Below are 24,071 nucleotides of genomic sequence, written 5' to 3'. Positions count from 1 at the left end.
CCTAGAAGGAGATCAGCAGAGAATTCAGATATTGGGTCAACTGAAGATGCTCTATCAGATGGCATTTGGTGTATTCATTGAATGTCTTTAACTACTGTCTCCAGTATCATCCCTTATATTGCTTCTGGATGTATCCCATATCCCCTTTTGCCAATGATTACAGCTTATTAATTATAGACATCTTTTATACATATTTAATTCATCCTTTGATATTTTCCTCCTTTCATCTTCAACTGTTGTGGTTTTTCTTTTTATGATCTCCTACCAGCTATTATCAGTAGATGCTCATTCTGGTTGATAATCCATCTAACTCTTTCTGATATGCAGGTATGGATTCAATTTTTCTATCCAGATAGCCAACCCATTATCTGAACAACATGTATTAAATAGTCCATCTTTTCCCACTGATATGTGATGCCATCCATATCATTTTCAATATTTCTTATCAAGTCTATTGCTAGAGTTTATAATCTTGTTTGTTCTGTCAATTCATATACCAATACCACCTTTTCCAACTAGGGTTCTGTGAGAGAATTAAGTTCTAAAAAAGTGATATGTAACTATTTTCTTAATTATCCCACAGGTAGTACTTTTCTGATTCTCCCAAAGACGGTACATAGCTAGCACTATTTTACATTCCATAGAAAGGAAGTTAATTCACTATATACATAGGCTGAATAATGGCTACCCAAAGATACCATGTCTTAATGCCTGGAACCAGTAAACATTACTTTACAAGGAAAAAGGGTATTTTCAGATGTGATTAAAGGATTTTGAAATGAGCAGATGATCTTGAATTATCCAGATGGGCCCTAAATGCAATCATGAGGGTCCTTATAAGAGAAAAGCAGATGTATACAGAAGACCAGGAAGCAATCTGGCCATAGAGCCTGATATTGAAGTGATGTGGCCATAACTCAAAGCATGCTGGTCGCCACTAGAAGCTGGAAGAGGCAAGAAAAGGATTGCCCACCTAGAATCTTTAGAGAAAGAAGGCCCTGCCAACATCTTGATTTTGGCCCAGTGACACATATTTCAGATTTCTGGTATCTAGAAAAGTGAGAAAATCATTATCTGTTGCATTAAGCCACAAAGTTTATGGTAATTTGTCATAGCAGCCATAAGAAATTAATACACAAACAATGTACCTAAGCTTATTGTAAATACCCAAACAATATGCCGAGGCACAATATGGCACTAAGGCTTAAAGTTATTTTGGTATACATGAAAGTTACTCATATGGATACATTATTAATCTTGTACCACAATGTATCTTATTATTTAAAGTAGTTACTCAGTTGATTTTATTTCGGGTGATAATTCCAGGTATATAATCATATCATCTGCATGCAGGGGTTTAACTTCACCTTATTGATTTTTAAAAAACTTCTAATATCTTTCCCGTGGCTGGTTCCCTTCACCACAATGTTAAATGATAGTCATGGCAGTGGGCATCTTTACAATATTCCTGACTTGTACAAATGCATTTGCAGTGTTTCCGCTTTCCTCCTTTTCCTCCGACACCTGCTCAATCTGTCATGAACTGTGAGGAGAATGAGTAAGCTTCTCACGTCTAGTGTGTTTTTGACTATTTTCTTGTACCTGCACTGTTTTTGTTTTATAATGTTGGTGTCATGTTATTTGGTTTTAGATATTCATAAATGATAAATCATCATTGAATTATACTCTTTACATTAAAAAATAACTTCGTTCATCTCATGGGATGTTAATGTGGACGGATTCCTCTGGTCTGAAATAAGTATTTTGTTTGCTTTTATTTGGCTTAATTTTTATCTTTAGTTTTCAACATTCCTAAAATTCTTTTATTTACTTGTGTTTCTTGCATATGTCAGAGAGTAGAATTTTGCTCTGTGCTTTAGCTGGAAATCCACTTTTTAAAAAACTAACATGAATTAAGTCCATTTATATTAATTTTTCTCTTGGCTGATTCCCTTCAGTATAATGTTAAATGATCATTGTGACAAGGGGCATCTGGTAAATAGAAATGATCTTCATTCTATTATTATTTCAACTTGTTTTCTGGATTTCAAAAAAAGAATATATTTTATCATTGTTGTTTATCTCATTTTTCTCCATGTCTAGTTCCTCTCTCTGTTCCAGTAGTTACAACTTTATGCAACTTTTTTATAACTTTGTTTTTCATTTCCTTATTCAAGATCTATTTGTTTACTCCCATAAGCAATTATGATATTAACATATTTTCCACTGCTGTGTCCTGCTTTTTCATTCATTCATAATATTTCAGTTAATATTTTTCAGTGTTTTTCTTTGTACTGTTCAACTCTGCTCATACTTTTATTATTTGCAGCTTTAATTGACCTAGCATTTCCACCAACAGTGAAGAGGGTTCCCCATTCTCTGCATCCTCACCAACATGTTCATTAACATACTTTCTATAATGCTTAGTTTCTCTTGTGGTCTTTCCAATTTTATCTTTGAAATAAATACTTCTTTCATAAGTTTGGCCAACTCATAATTCATCTCTTACTATCTTTACAACATTTTCCCAGACTTCTTGCTTTCTAGACCACGAGTTTCACTCTGAGGTAATTGCTTTATTCATTTTCTCTCTTCTCTCTCTGCCTCTTTGTCATCCATCCATCTATCCGTCCCACCCTTCCTCCCCACTTTCCTCTTTCCTTTCCTTTTTTCATGGAGAAGCCCATACAATAGATTTTCATCAATATTAAGATTCAGATATAATCCTGAAACCCCAAAATAGGCAAAAGTAGCTAAGACTAGCAGAAACCACATAAAAGTAGGTGAGGAGAAACAGTCTTGGAGAAATGTAGTGGTAAAGGAACCTTGTAGTGTTAGGACTATAAAGGACCCCCAAAAAATGAGAGCCAAAATATGCCCTAAAGGTATATAACATACGTAAGTTGTCTTGTTTACAATCAGGGTATGGAACAGAGGTGAGCTGAGTTGTCAGCAGAATCCACTAGACTCAGATTTAAAGAAGCAGAGAGGGTAGGAGCTACACAAAGAATACACAGACAAGCCTACTCCTTTGTGAAGACTAGCAAACATGAACCCTCCTACCAACACACACCCCTCTTAAAAATGCTTATCCAGCTAAAACCATTATAATCAGCCAAATTCATTTAAAAAAGAACTACTACAGCACTGTTAATACTCTAAGAAAAGAAGATGAAAAGAATAGCAAAACATAGTAACGGGCAGCAATCACTAGAAAATGGTACTAAAGCACAAGGGAGAGGTTGGACAATTGAATATTTTCATATGTGTATTAACCATTTGCAATTCTTCTTTGATAAACTGCATGTTCATGTATTTTATACAAACGGGTTTTTTTTCTATATTGAATTGTTAGCACTCTTCCCATATTAAGAAAATCAGCATCTTCCTTATTATAGTTACCAAATATTAATTCTTAGGTTTTCAAGTAACTTCTAATTTAATTTTTGGATTTTTTCTAATTACTTAGAAATTTTTATAGTAAAAAAATCAGCCTATTATTTTATGGCTTTTTAAGAGTTGCTTTTTAAGTAAAACCCTAAAGTTATCACTCAATATTTTGCAAATATGTCTTAATTTCCACAAATCCCATCAATCCTATACTTAAAACCCACAAATGGCTTCTTGTCATGGTTAAAATAAAACCTAAATTTAGTATTCCTTAACATGACCTCTAAGGTCCTTACATGTTTGGCCCCTTCAATCTCTTCATTCTCATTTCAAACCACTCTTTCTCTTACTTTCTCCATACCAGCACATGGGATTTCTTGCATGCCTCAGACATGTTAGTTCTTGCTGACCAACCAGCCTTTCCATTTGCTGTTCCATTCAATTACTCTGGCAACTCTTCCCCCATTCATGGCTTCTACTTCCATCATCTGGGTGGTTTCTGCTTCAATATCATTTCCTTAGAGTCTTTCCTGTCTACCATATCTAAATTAAAATAGCACTCCTAACTCTTCATCATCTACTATCTATTTACCATATTTTATTTTTCTTTCTAAAACATGTCACTTTCTGAAATTACAGTATTTAACTAATTACTGGCTTATTGTCTATCTCCCAAAATAGGTAGTGAGCTCCATGAGGGCAGGGACTTTGTCTTCTTCATTGTATATATGAGCTTCTACAATAATCCCCAGTAAATAGTTGGTGCACAAATACATTTTTTAAATGAATGAATGAATAAATAAATGATGTTTCCAATGCTTAATCTTAAAAAAATATTTTAAAGCAGCTTTAAAAAATTGCCTCTATTAGTTTAAAAAAGGAATATGAAGACAAACTGTTTAGATCAAAAGCACTTCTTTAGAAGTTCTTGTTTTTAAATTTTGCCTTTATGATGTTCTGTGTTTTTAAAACCCATCAGTACATGTATAACATATAATTCCTTCTGTGGTGAGACCAGATCATATGTGTATTTGAAAACAATTTAACTTTGATTTACATTTGCTTTACATGTTACATTTTTATAAAAACTGAGATTTTTTATCTATAACCTATTTGACAAAGTAAGTGTAGTAAATTGCAAAATCCTTGCCTTAGTGTCATTTAGCTTCTAGTGTGGGCACACAATAAATATTACACTACATAATGCATTAGAAAATCTAAGCTTATAAAAAAAGAAAAACAAGGTAAGATGAAAAAGGGTTGCAGTTTAAAGTAGAATGGTCTTACAAGAAGTAAACCAGAAAACTCACAAATATGTGGAGATTAAACAACATGCTACTAAACAACCAATGAATCAAAGAAGAAATCAAAGGAGAAATTAAAAAGTACCTTGAGACAAATGAAACTGGAAATACAACATATCAAAACTTATGAGATATAACAAAAACAGTTCTAAGAGGCAAGTTCATAGCAATAAAGGCCTGCATCAGGAAACAAGAAAAATTTCAAAGAAAGAGCCTAGCTTTACACCCAAGGAAACAGAAAAAGAGTAACAAAGCCCAGAGTTAGTGGAAAAAAGGAAATATCAAAAATCAGAGCAGATATAAATGAAATAGAGACTAAAAATAGAATAGAGAAGAGAAATTGAACTAAGACCTGGTTCTTTGAAAAGATAAAATTGACAAGATAGATGGTCGTTAGACTCACCAAACAAAGAGAAGACTCGAATAAATAAAATCAGAAATGAAAGGGGGCACATTACAACTGATACCACAGAAATGCAAAGAATCATAACTATGAAGAATTATATACCTATAAATTTGACAAAGTGGAAGAAATGCATAAATTCTTAGAACTATACAACCTACCAAGAGTGAATCATGAAGAAATACAAAATCTGAACAGGCTGATTCCTAGCAGAGAGAATGAATCAGTAATCAAAACCTACCAACAAACAAAATTCCAGGATCAGATGGCTTCACTGCAAACATTTAAAGACGAATTAATACCACCAGTTCTTCTTAAACTCTTCCAAAAATTAGAGGAAGGAATGTTTCCCAACTCATTGTACGAGGTCAGCATTACCCTAATACCAAAACCAGACAAGGATGCCACAAGAAAATTATAGGCCAATATCTCTGATGAACATAGATGCAAAATCCTCAACAAAATAGCAAACCAAATTCAACAATACATTAAGAAGATCACACATAATGATCAAGTGGGATTTACTCCAAGGACACAAGAATGTTTCTACATCTACAATTCAATCAATGTGACACACCACATTAACAAGATAGAAGATAACATCATATTATCATCTCAACAGAATCAGAAAAAGCATTTGACAAAATTCAACATCTTTTCATGAGAAAAACTCTTTACAAACTGGGTGTAGAGGGAATGCACCTCAACATAATAAAGGCCGTATATGACAAGCCTAAAGCTAATGACATACTCTATTGTAAAAAGCTGAGTACTTTCCTTTACAATCAGGAACAAGACAGGGGTGCCAACTCTCATCACTTTTATTCAACACAGTATGTAAGTGGGGTCCCCGTGTGAGCAATTAACCAAGAAAAAGAAATAAAGGCATCCAAATTGAAAAGGAAAGGTAAAATTGTTATTCTTTGCAGATGACATATTATATATAAATACCCCTGCAGAATGTACCAAAAGACAGTTAGAACTAATTAAGTAAAGTTGCAGGATACAAAAGCAATACGCGGAAGTCTACTGCATTTCTATACATAAATAACAAACTATCAGAACGAGAAATTAAGAAAACAATCCCATTTGCAATTGCATCAAAAATAATAAAAATACCTAGGAATAAATTTAACCAAGGAGGTGTAAGACCTGTACACGGAAAACTACAGGACATTAGTGAAAGAAATTGGAGAAGATACAAATAAATGGAAAGATATTCTGTGCTTGTAGATTGGAAGAATTAATATGGTTAAAATGGCCATACTACTAAAAGCCATTTATAGATTCAATGTAACCCCACAAAAATAGAAAAACAATCCTAAAATTTATATGAAACCACAAAAGACCCTGAATAGCCAAAGAGATCTTGAGAAAGAACAAAGTTGGTGGCACCCTGCTTCCAAATTTCAAACTACATTACAAAGCTGTAGTAACCATAACAGCATGGTACTGGCATAAAAACACACACATAGATCAATGGACCAGAATAGGGATCCCAAAAATAAACCCACACATATATCGTCAATTAATTTATGACAAAGGGCCCAAGAATATATGATGAGGAAAGGACAATATCTTCAATAAATGGTGTTAGGAAAACTGGGCAGCCACATGCAAAAGAATGAAACTGGACCACTATCTTACACCATCTACACAGATTAACTTAAAATGGATTAGACTTGAGTATAAGACCTGAAACCATAGAACTCTTAAAAAAAAATAGGTGGTAAGCTCCTTGATATTGGTCTCAGTGATGATTTTTTGGATTTGACAACAAAAGCAAAGGCAACAAAAGAAAAAAATAAATAAGTGGGACTACATCAAACTAAAAAGCTCTGCCCTGCCAAAATATCAAAATGAAAAGCAAACTACTGAATGAGAGAAAATATTTGCAAATCATATATTTAAGAAGTGGTTAATATCCAAAATGTACAAAGAACTTGTAAACTCAAAAGCAAAGCAAACAAACAAAAAATAGGATTAAAAGGGGGCAGAGGATCTGAATAGATATTTTTCCAAAGAAGACACACAGATGGCCAACAGGTACATGAAAAGATGCTCAACATCATTCATCATCAGGTAAGTCAAAACCACAATGAGATATCACCTCATACCTGTCAGAATGGCTATTCTCAAAAAAGACAAGTAACACATGTTGGTGATTATGTGGAGAAAATACATGCACTGTTGGTAAGAACGTAAATTGGTACAGCCATTATGGAAAACAATATGGAGGTTCCTCAAAAAAATTAAAAATAGAACTATTACATTATCCAGCAATTCCACTTCTGGGTAATTTTCCAAAGAAAATAAAAAACCCATTAATTTGAAAATATATCTGCACCCCCATGTTAATTGCAGCATTATTTACAACAGATAAGACATGGAAACAACTAAGCATCCACCAATGGATGAATGAATGAAGAAAATGTACGTATTCCACTTGTATGTGGAATCTAAGAAATGAACGAACAAATGAATGAAAGAAAGGAAACAAAAAACAGACTCTTAAATAGAGAGAAAAAAACTGATGGTTGCTAGAGGAGAGGTGGGTGGGTGAGGGATGGGTGAAATAGATAAAGAGGATTAAGAAGTACAAAGTTTCAGTTATAAAATAAGTAAGTCATAGAAATAAAAGTTACACCATAGAGAATATAGGCAATAATACGGTAATAATGTTGTTTGGTGATAGATGGTGACTGTACTTGTTGTGATGAGCACTGAGTAATGCATAGAATTGTTGACTCAATATGTTGTATACCCGAAACTAATATAACATTGTATGTTAATTATACTTCAATAAAAAAGAACATGTTTAAAAGAAAATGCATATATAATGGAATATTACAGAACCATAAAAAGGAAATGAGAAATGTGGTGTATATATAATGGAGTACTATTATTCAGCCATAAATAATAAAATCTTGCCATCTGAGACAACATGGATGGACATTGAGGGCATTATGCTAAATGAAATAAGTTGGACACAGAAAGACAAATACCAAATACCATATGATCTCACATGTATATGGAATCAAACAACAACAAAAAACTCCCAAAATCATGAGCTCACAGATACAGACAACAGATTGATGGTTGCCAGAGGTGGGGGTGGGAGTGGGCAAAATGGGTGAAAGGGTCAAAAGGAACAAATTTCTAATTACAAGATAAATAAGTCATGGCACTGTAATATACAGCACAGTTACTATAGTTAATACCGTACTCCATTTTCAAAAGTTGCTAAAAGAATAGATCTGAAAAAAAAAAAGAAATAGAATGGTGAGATAAGTCTTGTTGAGGAAGTGAAATTTAAGCAAATGTTTGAAGAAGATGAGGGAACTTAACAACGTAGTCAAAAGAATGCATTTCAGGCTCAGAAAACAATTCTAGAAGAGCAGTTTCAAATTTTTAAGGAATGTTAGCATGAGATAAACATACAATTTCTCAAGATGATTATTTTAGAGGACTTAACATTCATTTGCATGGTATGATATATTTGTTTAAAAGTCAAATCACTTTAGTCATATTTTAAATTATAGTATACTATATATAATACTATATATAGTATACTAAAGTATACTTTGATATCTTTGTAGAGTTGACACTCATAGGAAATACAGAGAACTGTGTCAATAAAGAAATTCACAGACTCTATATTGATAACAAATGTTTTCCCCTTTAACACATTAGTGTATTTATTATTTGTTGTTTTTCTTTCAAATGCCACAGTTGAAAGTATGAATTAATACTGAAATGCTAAAATGTATTAATATTAAAATCACCATCAAAAGCCTGCCACACTATTTGCCTTTCTAATGGTTAGTTTTTTGCATCAGTTTGGATAAGCTAGAGTAGTTATTCAGTTAAACACTAATCTAGGTATTGCTGTGGAGATATTTTACATATTTTTTATAGATGTTAACATCTTCAATCCACATAATCTATGAAAACGTAGAATCATTACAAGTTCTCTGTATGAGAAAATCTAAGCTTACTAAGCATTCTTTGAGTGTTTAAAATAATATAATATTAAAAAACTAAGTCAAGTGCTTTATGTGAAGTATTTTATTTACTCCTTACAAGAACATGAGATAGGTATTATTCATATTCCCATTTTATGGATGAGGAAGCCAAAGCACAGACACTGAGAAACAAAACTAGGTATTCAGAAGTAGAGTTGTCATGAGACCATGAGAACCCAGGCAACTGTAGTGCTAAACAAAACAAAAAAGCATCTAAAAAGAGTTCAGTCTTGTTCGATCTTGGAACAAGTTAAAGAAATTCAAACTATAACAACTCTGCAGTACACCTTTACACTTTCAGCAGTTAAAAAGGATAATGTTAAAAACTATCAAGGCTTGGGAGAAAATAATGCAATCTGTATTGATTATGGTAATGTAAAATATTTTAACTTTTTTAGAAGTTAGTGTAGCCAGTCATTAAAAATTTCAGATGCTACGGCATGATAATTCTACTACAAAGAATAAAGTCTCTGCAAATAAAAAAAAGGAAAAATATTTTTTTCCTGAATCACATGTAACAGCAAAATGCTGTAAATAACCTAAATGTTCAAGCAAAGATAAATGAAGAAGCATAATGGTTTATCAATAGAATACATAGCCATTAAAATGATGACTATGGAGAAGCATTCTCCAATAATATATGAGATGCTTTATACAAAGTACTCTATGATCTTCTTGGAGAGCATCATACATGTTAGCACATGAAGGCTTTCCTATAGAAAAGAAACTTCCTTTGATGTTCAATCAAGTATTTTCCAAACTTATCTGAAAACAGAATCCTTTGTGTACCAGTTACTTATTGTTGCAGAATAAACAATGGATATTGTTTACAAGTTTAGGCAGAGTTCAGCAATAATAGCTTGTTTCTGCTCAACTCAGTGCCAATTGGGGCAGCTTGAAGACCTGGGAGTGGAATCATCTGAAATTTGCTTAATCACATGCCCAATATGACCTCTCATGTGACCTGGACTTCCTCACAATATGGGGGCTGGGGTCCAAAGGGTTAGCACCCCAAGAGAAACAGGCAGAGCTGTACTATCTATAATGACTAAGCTTCTGCAGCTACCTAGTGTCACTTCCACTACATCTACTCATCAAGGCAGCCAAATTTCAGGGAAAAAGGAAATATTTCACCTCTTAAGGAAAGAGTGGAAAGGTTCTGGAAAAACATGTGGGATCAGAAATATTTCTGTTGTCAGTTTTGGCAAATACAATTTGCCACATATTTTTCAAGTAATAACTACTAATTTCCCAAGTTTGGTAAATGTTGATGGATGTACAACAAAAAAGCTATATAATGTTTATATCACATACATGTTATATATCTATATATTGGTATATATAGATATATATTCATATACATACTCATACATATATTCATACACACACACACACACACACACACATGCACACACACACAATTTGGCCTAGAGAAAAATTCCCCATGTTTGACACAGTAAGATAGTCCCAATCATTGTGAATGAATTAAGCAATTTCCATTCAAATTTATATGAAATAACAATAGGAATTAGTTTTCCCATCGACCAGCTCAGTTTTCCCATTGACCACTTGGGTTATTGTATTGTGTACCTTCTTGTGTTTCACAAGAGACAAGTTTTCAAGATACTAAGTCTTACATTAGTGATGAAAAAAAATCTTAAGTTATCTACACAAATGGACATGTATCTATTTTGGCAAACACGATTCTAAGTAAGGAAGTTTCTTGAAGGGAATTGATTCTTTTAATAGAAATGTCTTCTGGAATTTTCTTTTTTAACAGAGAGAGTTTTTCAGAGTACTTCCCTTGTGTAGTTACAGCCACTAAATAGAAACTATTTTTTAATGGTGGTGCAAAAACATTTTTAAACAGCTACTGTTAATTACCTTTACAAAACATGACAGGTTAAGGTGATATAAATGAAACCAAAGTGGAAAAAATCTAATGTCTATGGAAATTTAAAACTTAGTGAGAATGTTGGGAATAAAAAGTACAGCATAGGGAATTGAGTCAATGATACTGTAACAACTCTGATAACAGATATGAACTACACTTATCATGGTGAGCACTTTGTAATGTACCTAATTGTTGAATCACTATGTTGTATACCTGAAAATAATGATATATGTCAACTATAATTTTTTTTAAAGTAATACAGGAGTAAAAAAAAAAAACACACCAGAATTAAAATTACCTCCTATACATCTTTTCTCAAGAAACCTCTGGAAAATTCACTCCACAAAAATGAGAGAACAAAAGAAAAAAAGGTTTAAGAAACAGGAGTTTCACATAGAAAAGAGAAAAAGGGAATCTCACAAACAAGGAAGAGATATTCCAGAATGATACCTGTGCCATCAGGGATAGCAGCCAGACTAGAATGCCACGTGACTCAAGTTGAGGGCTTTCACCAAGATTCCCCACAGGCTATTTTAGTGGCTTTTCCTTTCTCTCTTTTATTTCTAGATCAGCCTAGCAAGAAGTTTATCAGTTTTATTGGTATTTCCAAAGAACCACCTCTTGCTTTCACTAATCTTTCTATTGTTTGGTATTTCCTAATTTACTGATTTCTGATTTTATATTATTTCCTTGTTTCTAGTTACTTTGGGTTTAATTTACTTTGCTTTTTCTTAAAATTATAAATTTCTCTTTAAGCACTTAACTATATTCCACAAATTTTCTATGTGTTTTTATTATCATTCAGTTTAAAGCATTTCCTAACTTCCCTTAGGATGTCTTATTGATTCATAGCTTATTTAGAAGTATGATGCTTAATTTCCACATATTTGGGAATTTTTCATACTTTTTTGTTATTGGTTTGTAACTTAATCCTGTTTTTTCTTCCCCCGCACAGAACATATTCTGGATGATTTTAAATCTTCTAAAATTACTGAGACTTGTTCTATGGTCCAGCATATAATCTATCATAATGAATGTTCCATGCAGAGTGCTAAAGAATTCATAGTCTATTGTTTTTGGATATATGTTCTATAAATATCAATTAGGTCAGGTTGGGTTTTACTGTTGTGCAAGGTCTCTATTTACTTACTGATTTGTCTACTTGTTCTAAGAACTGTTGAAAGAGGACAGTTGAAACACCCAACTATAACTGTGGATTTGTCTATTTCTCCTTTCAATACTTATCAGTTTTTGTTTCATGTATTTTTAAGATGTATTGTTAGGTATACACACATGACGGTATGTCCTCCTGATGTCGTGATGTCTTTTATCAGTACAAAATTTCCCCTTTATCTACGGTAAAGGTGCTTTTCTTCTTGTCTAGATGTCTATTTTGTCTAATATTAATTTAGCCACTTCAACTTTTGATGATTTTTGTTAGCATGGTTCACTTTACTTTTAATCTACCTGTGTCTTTTATATTTAAAATGTACTTCCTCTATCCAGTATACTAAGGGTTGGCAAATTATGGCCCGTGGGAGAGCTATGTTTTTTGGTAAATAAAGTTTTACTGAAACACAGACACAACCACTTGTTTACATTTTGTCTATGGCTGTTTTCTGGGGCTACAACAGCAGAATTGGGTAGTTGTAACAGAAACTGTATGGTCCTCAAACCTAAAATATTTACTATCTATCCTTTGATGAAATGTTTGCCAACCCTTGTGAGTTTGTTTACTAGATTTTTATTAGTCTACCAAAATATACCAATTCACCGGAGTGTTTAGACAATTTACATTTAATATAATTATTATATAGTTGGATATAAACCTACCATCTTGCTATTTTCTATTTGACCCATCTCTTCTTTCATCTTCTGTTTCTGCCTTCTTCTGAATAAATTCAATTTTATTGTATCCCACTATACTCCTCTATTGAGTTATTAGTCATCTCTCTGTATGTGGTTATTCTGGGATTTAGATATGCAACTTTAACTTATCACAGCATAGATTTAAATAATACCATATCACTTCCTAAATAACATAAAAATCTTGTGACATTTTACCTCCAATTCTCCCTCCCATTTTTCCCCCATTGTCATACATTTTACCACTACATACATCAAAAACCTCACAATATTTCATATTTTTTATTACTTTTTTGATTAAACAATTATTTTTTAATTAAAAATATTTTTTATTTCAGTATAATTAACAGTGTTATATTCATTTCAGGTGTATAATATAATGATTCAACAATTCTATACATTACTCAGTGCTCATCACAAGAAATGTATTCTTAATTTCCTTTATCTATTTCACCCATCCCTCCACCCAACTCCCCTCAGTCAACCACCTGTTCTCTGTATTTAAGAGTCTTATTTTTTGTTTGTCTCTTTTTTTCTTTCTTTGTTCATTTGTTTTTCAAATTCCAATATGAGTGAAATCATATAGTATTTGGCTTTCTCTGTCTGACTCATTTCACTCAGCATTATACCCTCTAGGTCCATCCATGTTGTGGCAAATGGCAAGATCTCATTCTTTTTTATGACTGAGTAATATTGCAATATATATTTATGTCACATCTTCTTTCTCCATTCATTTATGGATGCACATTTAGGTTGCTTCTGTATCCTGGCTATTGTAAATAATGCTGCAATAAATACAGGGGTGCACATATTTTTTTCAAATTAATGTTTCCATTCACATTGGGTAAATACCCGTAGTAGAATTATTAGATCACATGGTATTTCAATTTTTGACTTTGAATTATCTTTTAAAAATTTTTAATGAGAAAAAACCAGTCTTTTATCTTGACCTATGTATTTACTATTTCTGTGGCTTTTCATTCTTTTGTGTGAATTGTGTCTCATCTAATACCATTTTTCTTCTGCCTGAAGACTTCATTCAATATTTCTTGTAACAAACGTCTGCTGGCAATAAATTCCCTCAATTACTTTGTTGTTTTATCTGAAAATGCCATTATTTTGGATTATTTGCTGGATATATAATTTTAAGTTCATAGTTTTCTTTTGGTGCTGATCTCTTTCCAGTGTTTTCTGATTTTCATTGTTTCCGTAGAGAAGTCAGTAAATTTTTTATCTCTTGTGTTTTGTATGTAATGTGTCTTTTTTCTGGGCCTTTATGATTTTTCTTTTTATTACTGGCTTTCAGAAATGATGTCTTGGTGTGGTTTTCTTTCCTGTTTGAAATTAGTTGAACTTCTTGGTTTCATGAGTTTATGTTTTTCATGAAATGTGGAAAAAGTTTGGTCATTATTTCTCAAATATTTCTTCCTCCTGGAACTCCAATTACACATTTTTTTTTAGATCACGTGGTATCAGGACACTGAGGTGACATTCATTTTATTTATTTATTTTTTTCAGTTGTCTTACTCCCTGCTTCTGCTTGGAAAATTTCTTTAAAGTCCACTTATATTTTTACCTGCAGTGTCTAATGCATTGCTTAACCCATCCAGTGGATATTTCATTTCATCTGTGGGAATTTCTAGAGCTAAAGAACATATTTTCCATGACTGTCATCATTATTTTAATATTTTTCTTTAAATCCTGAATATGTAAACAATTAGCTGTGTTAAAGTCTTTGCTAATTACATCATCCCTGTCAATTCTTGGTCTGTTTTCCCCTGGATTTGCTACTGTATCTGGCATTACATATGGGGAGAGGCCAGCCCTCAGTCCATGCCATTCTCAGTGAGCTCAGAGGACATATGTGCCATATGTATGAGGATCCATGATCAAGTAGACACAATACCTTCTTCATAAGAATGTTAGAGTTAGAGATAGGAAGTAAAATAGTTTGAAAACATTTTAATACAAATATAAAATTAATGTTAAATATCCACAAATAAAGGCTATCTATGCAAGCCCACAAAGGTCAAATAAGCCTTCTAAATAAATAGTACAAGTCATCGTGATGTCCTCTGTTCTTTACACCTCTAAAAAAAAATGTCTGACTATTCGGATGAATTAGTTTCCTTATTTTGATAAGGCAATGAAAATTATATAAATTAATTGTTTTTTACTTCTTTCCCTCAATTTCAAACTTTCAGAAAAAAATCAAATGAACAAACAGAGAAGAAAAATGCAAACTAATGCTTGGCACATCCAACCCCCCACATTCCAGTTGATTGCTTCTGCTTTATTAAAATATATGTATTTATTCAGTAATTTGGAGTACAAAAGCAACATATGATTATTATAGCAACTTAGGAAAGCATATAAAAGGAGAGCAAAAATAAATTCACCCATCATTTTATACTAAAAGATAATCTCTGTTACATTTTGGAGCATGTGTGTAGACATTCACTTTTTTAAAAAACAAAAATGAGTAGTGAAAAGTTAGTTATCTCAGAATAGTTTATTCTATCAATATATGTTGAACATTTTAGTTGGACATTTGTTGGCCATTTTAGTTGTTTTCAAACATCATGATAAAATAATTCTTTTTTTTAAAGATGTATTTTCTTATTTTAGAGAAAGACAGCCAGCAGGAGGAGGGGCAGAGGGAAAGGGAGAGAGAGAAAATCTCAAGCAGACAACCTGCTGAGTGTGGGGCTTGATCCCAGGACCCTGAGACCATGACCTGAGCCGAAACCAAGAGTCAGACGTTTAACCAAATGAGTGACCCAGACACACCAAATAATCCTTGATAATACACTTAGGAAAAATTTTTAGAAATGTGATCCCTGGGTAAATCAGTACACACCTGTAAAGCTTTTGTTAGAGTTTCCTCCAGAGTTGTTTCTTTTGTTAGAGTTTCTTCCAGGAAGATAACACGAAGATGTTGGACTAGAACAACTGCTGAATCTCTCTCTAAGCATCAACTCCAGTAGGAATTATAGACAGAAAAAGCCAAGAATGAGAAAACTTGAAAATTCTTAGGGAAGGCAGGGTGGTATAGAGGACTGTTGTGAACTGGTAAATGTGCTTGGGCCTTGGAACCCAGGGCTCTAGGGCAGGAGGCAGCCTATCGACTGTGGGAGGACAAAACTGGAAGTGAACTGTTAGAGTTCTGTTTTTGATTCTTTTCTATCATTGCCTTGAAACAAAAATTGACTGCCCCCATATCTGCAGAGACTCAGACTACTATTCAAATGTCCAAGCACTGTGAATTGTGTAAGACTGTTGAATCACAGACCTGTACTTCTGAAACAAATAATACATTATATGTTAAAAAAAAAAAAAAGAAGATAGTAGGAAGGGAAAAATGAAGGGGGGGAAATTGGAGGGGGAGACGAACCATGAGAGACTATGGACTCTGAGAAACAAATTGGGGGTTCTAGAGGGAAGGGGGGGGATGGGTTAGCTTGGTGATGGGTATTAAAGAGGGCACGTTCTGCATGGAGCACTGGGTGTTATACGCAAACAATGAATCATGGAACACTACATCAAAAACTAATGATGTAATGTATGGTCATTAACATAATAAAAAAACTAAAAGGTAACTTATTGAATGGGAGAAGATATCTGCAAATGACACATCTAATGAAGGGTCAGAACCCAAAATATATAAAGAACTGATACAACCTAATACCCCCCCAAAATAATCAAATAATCCAATTAAAAACGTGCAGAAGACATGAACAGACATTTCTCAAAGAAGACATACAGATGGCCAACACCCACATGAAAAGATGTTCAACATCTTTAATCATCAGGGAAGTGCAAATCAAAACTACAACAAGGTATCAACTCATACCTCTCATAATGGCTAAAATAAAAAACACAAGAAACAACAAGTGTTGGCAAGGATGTGGAGAAAAAGGAACCCTCTTGCACTCTTGATGGGAATGCAAACTGGTACAGTCACTGTGGAAAACAGTATGCAGGTTCCCCCAAAAATTAAACATAGAATTGCCATGATCCAACAATTTCACTACTAGGTATTTATCTAAAGAATACAAAAACACTATTTTGAAAAGATATGTGCACCCCTCTGTTTATTACAGCATTATTTACAACAGCTAAGATATGGAAACAGCCCGTCTTCATCTATAGATGAATGGATAAAGAAGATATGGTATATATACACAATGGAATATTACTCAGCTATAAAAAGAATGAGATCTTGCCATTTGCAAAGACATAGAGAGATCTAGAGGGCATACTGCTAAGTGAAATAAATCAGTCAGAGAAAGAAAAGTACCATAGAATTTCACTCATATGTATAATTTAAGAAACAAAACAAAGAAAAAAAGAGACAAACTGAAAAGCACTCTTAACTATAGAGAAGAAACTGATGTTTACCAGAGGGGAGGTGGGTGGGGGGATAGGTAAAGTAGGTGAAGGGGATTAAAAGTATACTTATCATGCTGAGCACTGAAAATGTATAGAATTGTTGAATTACTATATTGTACACCTGAAATTAATATAACACTGTATGTTAACTGCACTGGAATTAAAATAATTTTTTTTAAAGGAAAAAGAGAAAAAATACTACACTTATTTAAACAATGGCGTATAAAGTAATGCTGATAGAGTATCTTGGTAAAGTTTGTTGTCTTTAAAAATAGCTAGCAGCGAAGAAAAAGAAAAATTGACTGCAAGAGTTTTTTGTTTAGATAGTTGCAACATGATGGAATTGGGGAAGGTGAGAGAGACAACAGGATGTCAGAATGTATAAGAATCTCTTTAGGGAAGATATATAAATACTAAGCTGTTATTTTTAAGTAAGAAAAGATTAAAAAGAAGATACACAGGTGTGTGAAAAAACAAATAAGATGGTAGAAACCCTCAACTGTATCAAAAATTATAACCATTATATGTTTATTGACAGTTTCTTATTAGTGGGTCTATGAAATTCTTGCTTATAATCTCTACTCTTTTTTATTTTTGTAAGTGGAAATACCCTTAATTTTTCTTTTAATAATACATGGTTACTATAAAGTTTCAAATTCTGGAGGTGAAGTGAAAATCTTCTAGAGTTAACTACAATTTGGTATATACTGTAAAGGACATTAGACCAGATGATTGCCTATCTTTTACCAATACTTACCTTCCCTGAACTTATATATCTTAGTTATTCTTTTGTCAAAATATTTACTTTTTACATAACCTTAACACATGTAACCAGAAGTATGGCAAAAGTTTTAGAAGATGAAAGAAGTCAATACAGGGCATTCTTAACCAAAGTTTCTGTTTGTGGAATAGTAGAGAACTAATGGAGTACAGAATTAATTTAGGTATGTGGCAGTGGGAATTTAAGTGAAGCAACATCAGAGCCCATTGGTCAGGGTTAAAACACTGAATCCCTGGTTAGTTCAAAAGGCGGGGGGTGACCATTCCATGGCTCAGTTAGATGTGTACACTGAGACTGTCTAGGTTTTTCCCCAGTCAAAGGAAACTGGGTCTGGGCTATACATGCAGGTGAGGAGACCGTCAGGTGTCATCAGTACCTATGGGAGGAGACTGGAAGAAACAGAGGAAAAAATCTGAATAGATCAAAAACTGCTTAAAGACATCAATAGCATTCAAAAAAATCTCGAAAAAATGCTCAGAACTAGATAGTTTAAAATGAGTTTTAACATACATTAAAGAAATAGTAAATTCATATCTTGTAAAGTTTTTTCAGAAAATAGATGAGTAAAAGCTGCCCATCTTATTTTATTAGGCTAGTGTAATCTTAATTGCAAAATAAGACAAGGGAAATGAAGAGAAAACAACTACAGCAGATTACACTTAAACAATGTAGATTCGAAAATCCTAAATAAAATTTTTGCTAACCAAAAAATAACATGTTAAAAATAATATGCCATGATCAAGTAGGATGTAAACTAGAAATGCAGGGATGGTTTCATATTAGAAATTCTATTCATATAATTCACAGCGTTAATATACTACAGGATAAATGTCATGTGATTGTTTCAAAGATGCATAAAAAACATTTTGTAGGGTTCAATAGCTATTTATACATACCAAGCTAGAAATAGAAGAACTTTCTTAATTTAGTAAAGGTTATATATTAAAAACTTTCAGCAAGCATTATACTTGAGTGAGAAGTGAGATACTAGATGCATCCTCTTTAAGACTGGGCATAAGTTAGGGATGCCCACTGCCATTACTACTTGTTTAACATACTTCCAGAAGAATTGATCAAAGGTATTAGAAAGAAGAAAAAAGTAAAAGTATGAGGATGGGAGAGGTAGAAAGAAAACTTTCATTATTTGGAACTGATATATGATCATCTATCTAGAAAAAAGAACCTATTAAGAATTAGAGAACTCAGCAATGTTGTTAAAACCAAGATAAAGTTTCAAAAAATCAGTACTATTTCTCTTCACAAACAATAGACATCAAGAAAATATTTTAATTAAATATTTAAAATATTGATGTCTACTCAAAGAGCATCATGCACAAAATTAAAAAGTTGAAATAATGGAAGCAGATAGTTTTTAATATCTAAAACTAACAGGAAATGAATATCTAGAATATACAACAAACTCTTAAAGAGCATTTATCAAAAGACAAGAACCCATATGAAAAATAAAGAGTACAAACAAGCAATTTCAGAAAAGGGAAGCCAAAAGGCCAATAAAAAGATGAAAATGTATTCAAACTCATTACTGATAAGAGGAATTAAAATTAAAACAATAAGCTATAAAATTATGCACATGAGGTGGAAAATATTAGCAAGCTCAATAATGTCAAGGGTTGACAGAAATGAGAGGGTTACTGGGAGAGCAACTGGCAGGACTTTGTCAAATTAAGTATAAACATGTATCCTATTACCAGCAGTTGTGCTCCTGGATATATATCCCAAAGAAATCCTTGCAAAGTTCCATGATAAAACAAGTATGAGGCTATTTATCATAGCAGTGTTTGTTGTGACAGAAAATCTGGGTGGCAATCACTGGGAAATATGGATAGTTAAAACATGGTAGCTACAAACTGTGGAATACTATGCAGCAGTTAGAAGCAATGTAAACATGACAACGTTAAGTAAATGATAAACACATAAGGTTAAATAAAATAAAATAGGGTACAAAACAAGATACACAGCATAATATCATATATGCATAATAAAATTTTATATACATAAAATGGGGGAGGGGGCAGGGTGGAGATATAATTAACACAAGCCCAACTGAGAGACCCATGAAGGGTCATAATATATTCTCTTTTTTTTTTATTTATTTGAAATTTTCTGTTTAAAATATTTAAAAACACATGTATATAAAACAATACTCACATTATGAAAATACATATAAACCAAAGAGAGCGTTTCAGTAGTTATTATAATGACTATCATATTAGAATGGTTCCTTATGGGTCAAGGTCAGGGGTATGGGACTAGAACCAAAAATAAAATGTATAAATAAATAATATCAGTACTTTGCATGGACCAATGATGACAATGTACAATGAACTAAGGAGCATGTTTAGCTCTGTTTTCTATGCAAAAGATCCTTTAAAAAAAAAAAAAATTCCTTAATGGCTATTTTTTCTTAAATTGGAAGGATCTGGTTTTAGCTTGTGGAGATGAAGGAACTACAAAAATAATTGTCTAATTATTATAATTCAGAAAACAATTGAATAGCTGTTCCAAGTAACCAACTCACCATATGTAACTATAGAAATGAATTAGAAATAAGTAATGTCATTTATATTTTCAAGATAAGTCATTTCTGACAATATTCATCACAAAAAACTAGCAAATCAGTAAGCTGCTACCCACAAATTAAGAAGAAAAAATAGACTCTAAAGTACTTGCACTCTAAAAGAATAAAGAAAAATAGAACAAAGGGAAAAAATTTCAGCACCAGAGGCTGTAAACTGTTTTATTTGGTTCACACAGTTGGCAAAAGTAGGTTTTTTCACAGGCAAAATTTTGTGCTGACATTAAAAAATTAGGACTTTTCAAAATCCATATTTGTTTCTTCCGAAAAAATCATAAAATCAGATTTTACAGGTCTCTTATTTCCACCTAGAGAGGATTCTAGAGCTGAACAAAAGCGCCCCATTTACTGGTCACATACTCTCCAAGGTTACATTGTACCTGCCTGACATGCAACATTATTTTAAAATACCTTTTTTGCATTTTGTACTCCTCATATCTCACTCAAAATTTTACCAAAATATATTCAAAAATTTACTTAGTAATGTAAGCATGTAAGCAGTCATGGGAGGCATGAGCAGAACATGCTAAATGAAAGGATATGATGGATCAAGACAAATCTTTGGGTACTCGAGAAATAGTGAAAAGAGGTTTGGTATTCAGAGGTAATACTGTGAGTATTTGAAACTATGACAGGGTTTTTTGGAGTGGTTAAAGAACAAGTTTCTAATGTAGTTAAGGAACTGATTAATGAATATAGTACATTAAGAAGAAAGTGCAATGGATAGTAGTTTTTGTTTAATTATTCTTTCAAATTAAACACTACCAAGTTCTGCTCACAGTTTTAATGGAAGCTACTTCATTTCTTCTCCATTCTTCTTAATTGGTTTATATACTTCCATAATTATATATCAATTTTATCAATTGCCTGTTATAAATGAAATATGATAATTCCTGTCAAGATAGTGTTAGGGCATACAAATTTGTGTCTGAATATGAATGAATGTGGTTTTGAGGTTGCTTAGGTAGGGCCAGTGATAAAGCCAGTTTTGCAACTCAAAGTACAGTCTGGAAATCCTAGTCATTTAAATGAGATTATTCATGATGTTGTCTTTATTACTTACCTTGAGTATCTATGTTTTAAAGATCTTGTCTGTAAACCATATAACCTTCAATGTCTACTTGCCACACGTAGAAACTGATTTCCTCAAAAAGCATCTAAAAAAGAAACAAGAAAATATCATGAATTTGAGGATATAAATATTGTTTCATTTATTTTAAATATAAAAGCAGATGTCAAAATTATTCTTTATGACTTTATTTGGTAAATTTGGATAAGGGGAAGTGTATCTCATAGGACATATTTTATATAAATAAACAGTAGTAATAATGAGATTTTTCTATTTAGAAGAATCAGAAATTTCTATGAATACATATTTTGATTCATGTCATAAAATTTTATACTTTCTACAGTACTAATTTTATCTGGCTACTTAGCTTCTATAAGCATTGTTAAGAAATATAATTTTAGGTATGCCTGGGTGACTCGGTTGGTTGAGCTTCCTACTCTTGATTTCAGCTCTGGTTGTGATCTCAGGGTTGTGGGATCGAGCTCCGAGTTTGGGATTCTCTCTCTCCATCTCCCTCTGCCTCTCCCCCCAAGCCCCCATTTGTGCTTGCTCTCAATAAATAAATAAATAAATAAAACATTAAAAAAATATATAATTTTAAATACATTGATTCTGATGTCCTACATGAACATAGCCCTACCCTAGAAAATATTTCCTTATTCAAAATAGATTACAAAAATATATTCTTGATTACATCTGAGTTGCTTATAAATGCCAGTATCATAGAGATCAACTAGTTATTGTCCTCATAAAAAAAGGTCAATATCACTTAAATTACCCAGTCAGTACTTTCCACCAACCTAGGGAAGCTTTGCAGAAGTCTTTTAAGAGAAATTGCCACTAAGAGAGAATTAGGATTACCCAGAGAAAATGTTCTTTGCTGAAAGATTTTGACTCTGACTCTCCTTGATTTTTTAAAGAAGCCTAAGACAAGCAGTTAGGGAAATAGGATTTGGAGGCCGGAGTGCCATACCCTTAGTACGTGGTTTTGAGTACTATGGATTCCCAAGCCAAACATCAATAATTTTTGGATTAAACAACATGATTATTCCTTTTGGTCATTAGTGTAGATCTCTCATCTGTGTAGTTTCTCAGTCGCAGCTGCACATTAAAAACACTCGGGACACTTTTAACTATATTGAGACTCGGTATATTTCTTAGATATTGGGCCAGGGTGTAGATATTTTTTTTTAAAAGCCACTAAGGAAGGATATCTGTTCTTCAGGCGAAGAAACAATCTCACTGCAATTATTTCATTTAATTTCTACAGATCAATAAGACTAACTTCAAAAAAATATTGTCTACAGATATCTATGAAAACTACTGAAAACTTGCTAATCTGACTACTAACAAGTATGACATAAACGGTGGTTGCAGTGAATTTCAAAGTACAATGCACTTAAGGAACGAAAGGTACTACTTTAAAATGTAGATTCCTGCCAGGTGTCATGCTGGAGATTTTGATTCAGAGAAACTAGGCTAAGGCCATGGATTGTCTATTTTTACAGACATCTCTGGTGATTATAATGCAAAAGGTCTATAGTTCCTATAAAATAGTGGTATAAGAACTTATGAACACTACTACTAGACTCATTATTAGCATTTATAAAAATACTTCTTGAGTTTTATTCTAAGGTAATATTTCTAATCTTAAAAGATAATCCTGAGATGCTCAGGATAAGAAATAACTTTAAATGTAAGTAAGACTTTAGCAATAAATCAATGCAGATAAACTAAAATAATGTTTATGGATAATATATTTTGTAAGTTGTGCTATTCTCCTAAGTAAACTGTATAGGTAATCAACAAAATACTGTGGCAAACAAGAAAAAACTAGATTATATTCTGTAATGAGAATTTAACCTAAAACTACACATATAACTACAAACATGCCCTCAATGTCTCAGAATTAAATATTTTTTGGCCCTAACTTAGCAGGGGGGAAAAGCTGTTCTAGTATCATTTGCTCTAAGAGCAAAGCTAAAATTTTTTTAAAGAAAAAGTCTTGAGTCATTTCCTTCAACATACACACTAACATAAGTTACTAAAAATAATATGAAATAGGCTGTTAACATTTTAGCTCTGAAACTTCTTATAAACAGGTCCAGAAATACTTTGTAATAAAAATAATATATTCATACACACATATTCTTTAGATTCTTTCTGAAAAAGAAAAGTCTAATAAATAGGGGTAAATATCCAATTCTCTGCTCTACATAAGGATGGTGATCTCAATAACTACTAAACCTTTAAAGAAAACTATACTTATTTTCACTTACCTACCTACTATGGAGGTGCTCCTAATAAAGTATTCTTTCTACATGCATAATATATCAATTTTATCAATTGCC

At 32.6% G+C, this 24,071-nt stretch overlaps 1 protein-coding gene across 4 annotated transcripts in view; it reads right to left on the bottom strand.

Annotated features, from left to right (window-relative positions):
* Positions 1–24,071, bottom strand: part of MBD5 (methyl-CpG binding domain protein 5) — a 437,846-nt gene that overhangs the window by 247,089 nt on the left and 166,686 nt on the right. For all 4 annotated transcript variants that reach the window (XR_013447132.1, XM_078070760.1, XM_036064765.2 and 1 more), the window contains one exon: positions 21,715–21,808. The gene's annotated coding sequence lies outside the window, so the exon portion shown is untranslated. The remainder of the gene's footprint in view (positions 1–21,714; positions 21,809–24,071) is intronic.

Source organism: Halichoerus grypus, chromosome 4, assembly GCF_964656455.1.
Source record: "Halichoerus grypus chromosome 4, mHalGry1.hap1.1, whole genome shotgun sequence".
NCBI lineage: Eukaryota > Metazoa > Chordata > Mammalia > Carnivora > Phocidae > Halichoerus > Halichoerus grypus.
The sequence above is the reverse complement of the archived record's forward strand: the minus strand, read 5'-3'. Positions and strand labels throughout refer to the sequence as shown.